Source organism: Microtus ochrogaster, unplaced genomic scaffold (genome assembly GCF_000317375.1).
Source record: "Microtus ochrogaster isolate Prairie Vole_2 unplaced genomic scaffold, MicOch1.0 UNK22, whole genome shotgun sequence".
In the NCBI taxonomy this organism is placed as follows: Eukaryota; Metazoa; Chordata; class Mammalia; order Rodentia; family Cricetidae; genus Microtus; species Microtus ochrogaster.
The window spans coordinates 4903291-4911494 of record NW_004949120.1 but is presented as its reverse complement, the minus strand read 5'-3'; positions in this window follow the sequence as shown (position 1 = coordinate 4911494).

Below are 8204 nucleotides of genomic sequence, written 5' to 3'. Positions count from 1 at the left end.
TGAGGGCAGCATCATGGATAGGTTGCAGTGTGTGTGTGTGTGTGTGTGTGTGTGTGTGTGTGTGGAGGGTTTGCAGATGTGTGTGGGAGCTGCAGATGTGGAGAGGGCAGCATCTTTGGAAGAGTGCAGACCGTGTTGGGGGAAGCCTCATGGAGGAACTGCAGAGTGTAGAGGGGGTTCAGCAACATGGAGGAGTTGCAGAGTGTGTGGGTGGCATCAGGGAGGGGCTGCAGAATGGGGGGCAGCTGCTTTTGATAATATCTTTGGTTTTTAATTTTTTAGTTTGTGTTGGAATTTGGATCAGGCTAAGAAAACAGGGGAGACTGACTTGGCCTGTGCTCCTGAATCTTTGGTGACAGTTGTCCTTAGGAGTCAACCTGCCACCATTCTGGTACTAGGTGGTATGTTGTTGTTAGGTGAGTCACCCTTGGTGTGAGTGAGTGGGTTTCCTTCTCTTCTGACTCCTTTGCCTAGGAGAAACCCGCTAACAGCCAGGTTTCCATTCTTCCAGCCTTGTGTCCTCGACAGGTGCTAATATTGCAAACAGCCAACTTTGAACTCCTTCCGTTGGTATAGACACAGTTGTGTTTGACACACATCCTGTAACTCCTTTAGTCAGAACTTCCACCAGGCAGGTGTGATTGTTTTCCTCATTTGGCACTTAAGGACACCGAGATACTGAGAAGTGACTTGGCTTGAGATCATCCAAGAACCTAACATAAGGTTCCCACAAAGCTCCCAGAGTCTCGAATCTGTTACAAGCAACTCTACCTCTGTGCCATAAATGGTTTATTATACTGTATATACACAATTATATCTCTGTTCATTAAAAAGATAAAAATCATCGCACAGTTGCCTCAGCCTCCCAAGTGCTGGAAGTATCGGTGTGAGCAACCATGCCTGGCCACAGTTTGCTTTTGAAACCAAGAAGTATGTGGCCACATGTTCAGTTTGGCATATGGAAACACACTGCACCGTCTTTAAAGTCTTCGTAGAACCATACTGACATTTACCACTAAGAGCATTTTCCTAATCCTGGCCGTTTGGACTCTTTCCAGACGTGCATAAACAGTACTGCAATGCAGAAGCAGCAATTCTGCATGATTCCAAAAACATGCTTATCACGTGTAGGGCTCATTCTAGCCCTTCCCGTAGATGAGCTATCTCACTTAAACAGACAACACATGGTGGAAGCGAAATGCTCTTTCTGTACACTAGATGGCTGCACCGAAGGCTGTAAAATAGAGGCCAAGTGCATTTAAAATTTGATTGCAATTAGAGACTTTTTCTCTGAAGGGGGGGGGGCAAGGATTTGCGGAATTTGTAGGTGCTGCCTGTCTTAGGAGAAGTGCGCTCCTGGAGGTCTGCAAAGATGGGCAAGCACAGTGGTTCAGAGTCGCTGGGAAACCACACATGCTGGCAACCCTTTGGTGAAGAGAGAGGAGAACATCACTGGGGAGGTTGCAATGAACAGAAGGATGGGAGGACTTGGGAGGGACTCCGGGGAGCTATCCTGGGAAGGGATCAAGAACAAGGCTTGGGGAGGGGTGTAGATATGGAGACAGTGGATTGATGAGGATGTGATGGGGATAAATATATGTTAAGAAATAGTTAGCTTGTCTGTGGCCAGAAGGGCAGAGGAAGAGAAAAAAATGCACCCTGACATGTGTTGATTTATTTTTGTGGGCTGAGGCAGGAGGATGGCAAGTTCAAGGTCTGCCCGGTCAACAGAGTAAGTTCAAGGCCAAGCCTGGCCAACTTGGGACTTAGCTCAGTGACAGAGCACTTACTGCCAGGGGTTTGTAGAGCCATGGTTCCGTTTGTGGATCTATAAAGTAGGTAAAAGAAGATAGAACAAAAAATAAAAGGAAACCAAAGAAATACAATTAATCAATATTTTTAATAAAAAGTAGGAAACTTGAAATGTGTTCTACTCCGCGTGGAGATGCGACTCTTCACGGGGAACCCACAGCAGGTCTGAACCAGTGGCTGCGTGGTCTACGACACTGAACGATGGTGGATTACGTATCCAGGCCATCACAGAGGACAAGGCGCATGGCATGGAGGTGGCTTTTGACACTAGTGTTTTTGTCAGTAGTCGTTTTGTTATGCCTTCCTCTTTGGCCAGTGCTAGTGCTGGCCGGCTTGGCTGGGCTCAAGAGCAAGGCTCAGCTCAGAGGAAGCCAGAAGGTGCCCTGCTGACAGAGTTCTGAGACTCCACGGTCCAGCCTGGGGCTCTGCCACTTGAGTGAAGCTCTTCCTGCTCCTGCTGTCCTCCCCGCCCCAACGCATAAAGACACACACGCTTTAGCCCATGCATTCAGTGTTACCCTAGGGAAGTGAGGGCTGTTTACCTATCTACGGTAGGAGCCCAGAACTCAGATGCAAATGACTGAACCATTTATAATCTCTGTGGTATAATCAGGCAGGGGAAGTTCTAAGTTTAAATAGAAGCACCCAGTTTGAACTTGTGCGGAACTTACTGTAAGAAATGCTGGGTAGGTATCGCAGCAGGGGTCGATCGCATGCCTCCCCAGAGCAAGGATCTTCAATGCTAAGTTTCTCACGGCACTGTTAATGTGCCCACATCACACCGCGCAGGCATGCAATCCCGCGTCATAAATAACGGATTTACAAGCTTAACTCCTACTCAGCGATAGCACACGTGGAACGTGGCTGAGTGACTGTCACCGTGAGACCCTCAGCTCTGGCAAGGCAGGTTTCCCCAGCCTGAGGCTGGGGCTTCTCGGGGTGGGCTGCAGAAAGCCTCTCCGCCTGGGCCTGACATCTTGCCTAATGAGCAGAAACACTATTTTGGACTTAAGGATCCAGAGCCCCCTGGCCACAAATCATGGAGTAAAAGAAACCAAGCGTTAAGGTTTTCCCCAGACACTTATTGACCGGAACGGGCTGAAAATGGTAGGGTCTTTGTAAGTGGCGGCAGGGGCTTCGGTGAGACCTGGGGATACCGTGGTAGAGGTTTGGTTGCTGTGGCTGCTGCTTCCATATTTCCGGACTGACTTGTTCTGACCTCTCCCCCAACTGCCTGGGGTGGGGGAGGGGCTCTTACGAGATTCTTAGGGGACACATGGCTCGCAGGTGATTGTGTTGATGGGACACACATTTTACTCAAGTCTGTAAGGTCTGTAAACGTCCTAAATCATCCTCAGAGGAGGAGCTGAGTGGCAAAAGACTTCAGGTGGCAAAGGATGAAAAAGAAAAGACATTCTGTGTGTGTGTGTGCGTGCATGTGTGTGTGCGTGTGTATGCATGTGTGTATGTGTGTGAATATGTGTGTATATGTGTACGAATGTGTGTATATGTGTATGATGTGTGTATGTGTGTGTGAGTGTGTGTGTGTGTGTGAATATGTGTGTGTATGAATGTGTGTATGTATGTATGAATGTGTGTATATGTGTATGAATGTGTGTATGTGTGTGTGAGTACGTGTGTGTGTGTGTGTGTGTGTATCAAAGAAGAGGGGGATAGAAGGTGTAGAGTCATGGTTCCGACTTACTGACCTAGGTGTGCAGAACTATGAGACAGTAAAGAGGCAGACAAGATGTGGCCCCAGTCTCTGATCAGATGCTCAAGCCTGTCAACTGTTCTGCTACCTTACATATTCCTCTACCTCCTGATTGGTCTAGACCCTGGAACAGGACCCACGGTCATCTGACTGTGTGATAAACCCTCCTCAGGAGGAACTGAGGCAGCGGATCAGCTGGTTGCTGTTGCAGGCCTTTTACGTATGCTTCAGGCCAGGGGCCGTGCGGCAGTGAGAGAAGGGGATCATCGTGTCCTCCTGAAGATACCAGCCTTTGGTTCTGTGCAATAGGCACAAGCAAGTTCCAATGAGCAGCCCGGAGTACCTTTACCCAAGTACCATTACCTTGTTCTTTAGTGTCTTCCGAAGGAAATGCAGCAAGCTGTTTGGAGCGTGGTCACCTCAGTGGGGGCACTTGGCAGGGCAGACATCCTGAAAGAAGCAGCCCCGAGCTGCGTTTCAAAGTAGAGAGGGAATTTCAACCAGAACTGGGATATCACTCACAGTGGAAGTCAATAATATAATAATATAATTCCTGATGCTCTCTACCCCGCAGGGAGCGGGTGGTACCAGCAGGCTTTGGTCTGAATCCAGGTTTGATTGTCTATTTCGGGTTGGATGTTGGTCTACTCAGGACAAAGCTGGAGCCCCTCTCTCCCTACTACCTATTCTGCTTACAGTGGTATATAGAAGCCTGGTGCCAACATTAGGTACTCTGGGGTAGCCAGCTAGCTGGCCTTCAGCACCAATACAGAGAACTGACCTCTCAGCCAAGGGTTCTGCCAGAACAACAGGTCAGAGGAGGTGTCTGGTTGTCTGTAAGCCCAGCGATGGATTCTCACTCTGTCCCTAGTGGGACTGCACAGAAGGACATCTGTCTCATCGTGGCTGTGCGGATGAGGCCTTCTGTAGAGCGCATCGAGCCAGGGGTGATTTTCTTCAGCCCGGCTGTCCTTGAAGCACAGTGCCCTCCAGGTAGCTGTGCGCCCAGTCTGAGTGACTTCCCCTTTCTGGACTCAGTTTCTGGATCTTCAGGCAAGAGGCAGAGCACGTGGTGAAGATGTCCCTTTAGGTCAGAGCCACCCTGCCCCTCACACAGGTGGAGGCATGCTGGAGGCAGAGGGGTAGGGAGGAATTGGCAGGGCAGGAATTCCCCAGATAAGACTGCCAGGTGCCACACAGTTCCCCATGCTGCTGCCACCCACTCTAAGGGTGTGGGACTGGTGGCTGGTCCTGAAACTGGAATAGAGGTACAGTCTGTCCTCCCCTCGTGTATCTGTGGACCTCTTGAGAGACATGGAGCACCCCACCTGTGGGCAGGCCCAGGAAGATCACCTCTTGCCTAGATCTGCGATGTACTCAGCCTGGGACTGCAGTAAGGCTGTGTATTCTTAGCCTGGCTCAGCAGGCGAGCAAACACAGTCTCAAGAGAGTGCCTAGGTGCCTCCCTGGACTCCTTCATGCTTACAAAAGCCTCACACCCACCAGTGGAGGCAAGAGCACCAGAGAGAACAGGGTGCCCGTTCTTGTAAGTCGCCTGGTCCGTGCCCTCACTTTATAGAAGAGGGAACCAGGCACAGAGCTGGCAGAAGACTTGGCTAGGGTGGCATGGACAGTTAGGGACACAGCTGCAGCTGACCCCAAGTCTCTTGCCGTCTCTTTAAGCAGATGGAGGTGCCGAGAAGGAGGCACGTGGCATACCACAAGTGGCAACTTGCAGGGTGCCCTGGAGACTCAGGGTTTTCTTTCAAAGTGAGTGTGAGGGAGTGAGAGTGTTGGGCCTCTCTTCACACGGGCACACCAGAGAAAGTCGTGAAGGGGCAGCCAAGCAGGAAACATGGACTTAAGGATTTTTTTTAAACCAGGCATATTAGGGAATTAAAGGAGCTCCAAAGCCCACTCTCTCAGCAATTTCACTGCCACAGGCCAGGCAAATTTTCTCCCAAGCTGACAGGCCAAACAACTCAAAGTACTACTAGGTAGTGAAGTGTGAGGTCAAAATTCATATTTTCATAATGGAAACTTAGAAGGCTACATAGTGTTAATAGCTAGGAGAGTAGGTGTGGTGTGGCTTTGTCCTTCGTATTCTTCCATGGCAATATTATTTTGAATGACGTGTCCTGAATGTCTTTGTCTTTGCAAATTAAAAAAAAAGCCAGACCATTAAATTGTAGTGATATTTCATTTGTATTTTAGTAAATAAAGCTTGCCTGAAGATCAGAGAGTAAAACAGCCTCACTGGTCAGCCTTACAGACCAGGAAGTGTTGACACACACCTTTAATCCCAGTAGCCACACTAGTTTGCCATAGAAACTGGGCAGTGCATGCCTTTAATCCCAGTGGTGCACTCCTTTAACCCTAGCCCTAGAGAGGAATATAAAACGGGAGGAGACAGCTCTCAGACACAGTCTCATTCTGAGATTCCTGGAGGCGGGATCGCCATTTTGTACTGAGGTCGAGGTAAGAGCCAGTGGTTGGCTGTTTTGCTTTTCTGACCTTCAGGTTGAACCCCAGTTTCTGTCACTGGGATTTTATTAATCGTGCTCCACTAAATGCTAAATGGAGTGGGTGACCAAAGGGATACAGGACATACAGAGCTCAAGAGAAACTTCTCCAGCCTTCCAGGCTCCTTGAGGGCTGTGGCTCATTCCATATGACTTCGTCCTCAATGATGGCAGGTCTTTTTTCCAGCGGAGGCCGTTGCATTCCAATGCCTCACTTGGTATCCCAAGAACACGATGTGCATAGACACTGCTAGTCTACGAGTTGCCATACACAGAAAGAGCGGTTCTGACTTCAACAGCCTATGGCCACAGAGTGTGTCTGACTAAGCGCTAAGAGGGTTCTAAGGGTTCCAAAACCAAACAGGGGCTGGGAGTTAGATGAGTGGCGGTGCTGAGGCAGCATTTGAAGGAACCCCATTGGATGGGTTGCATTTTGAGTTCTGGAAGACAGAGCTAACAGGCAGAGGGGACTCTCGTGACATGGGTGTGGGGGATGCCCTGGGTTGGTTGGAGATCAGGGTAGCATGGTGGAGTTGTAGTGCATAAATCTATGTGAGGTGTTAGTCTGGGATTCTTTTGTAATGTAGTAGAAAACAGAGACTAATGAAGAATCATGGGTATGCACTTGAGAGAGGAAGGTAGTTGTCTTAAGGTAATTGAATGCATGAACACCCTACTTCCCCTATAAGCCCCCTTAGGGTGGCTTCCTGGAAACCTTAGGAAATGGGCTGGACCTATAGGGTTCAGAAGAACCTGAAAGACATCCCTGGCGGAGGGAAGACAGTGAGGCCAATGTTGGTACTAGGAAGGACTTTGAATACGGGGCTGTGTCCACTGCGCTGGGAAGATGGTTCTGCCTTCTCTGTTTAGCCTGCAATGGGTAAGGTTGTGTGGAGCAGGGGGTCGGGTTCAGAGGCCTTCCCATATCTTCAGCTCAGTAGTCCAATCAGCCTGCAGATGTTTCCCTGGAGGTTTCTTTAGTCTCTGTGCTACTGGCAGGAGCTGGCAGCTGTGGTCTCCTGGGCTGGGCTGTCTTTTGTTGTTTCACTGTCATTTGGATTGCAAGGCTGGTGGGACAAACTTTCTGCTCTGGGGACATATCCTGTTAGGTGGAAGAGGAAGGTGCCCAGTTTAGGAGGTGGAGTACTGAGTTGCTAAGGCCAGCCTTCTCACTCGGCAGCTAAAGAAACAGGATCACTCGGCAGCTAAAGAAACAGGACACACTAATTGTGTGAGAACCGGCATGGAGACAGAATTCAGTCCTTTGGTTTTAAGCCCTGGCCTTTTTCTAGTGGTGTCCCTCACAGTTTCTGTCAAATACATCTAATATTTATTGAGCACATGCTATCTGGCCTGTACTGTGTTATTCATGGATATGATCTTTACAGTCCTCAACTGGCTTGTGAGGGACACATCTCATCTAAGTTTCTTCAGACGAGAAATGGATGGACAGAGAGATCCAGGAATTCTCCCAAAGTCACTTCGACTGTAGTTACAGCATCAGAATGTGACTTCAGGTCTGCTACCACACGTTTTTCCAAGTATAAGGAGTCCCTTTAAAACTATTTATAAAAATACTCATTCTGAGGCCAGGATCAGAGCTCAGTGGGTAAAAGTGTTGTTTACATAAACCAGATGACCCAAGCTCACTCATTGGGCCCGTGTGAAAAGCCAGGTGTGCTGTCCTCAATCCCAGTGGACAACCCACTTCTAGGTGGGGAGATGAGACTTCAGAAACCTGAAGGGCAACTACCAGAGAAGAGAGACCACGTCCAATCAAATGGCAAGAACCTACTTCAAAAGCTGTTTTCTGACTTCATATATGTGTCACAGCATGTGAGTGCTCTCTCCCACACTAAATAAACAGATATTCATTCTACTCTTAAGGTTGTTTTTTTTTTTTATATGTATGGATGAGTGTTTGGACTGCATGTATGTGTGTCCCACTTGCTTGCCTAGTGCCTGTGGAGGTCAGGAGAGGGAGATGTATTCCCACAAACCGGAGTTACAAATGGTTGTGAGCTACCATGTGGGTGCTAGGAGCAGAAAGAGAAAAAAAAAACCCAGTCTTTAGAAAGAGCAGCAAATGCTCTTAGCTCCTGAGTCATCTCTACAGTACAATATTCTAGTTTTAGCCTGTAGATTTGTTAGAATAG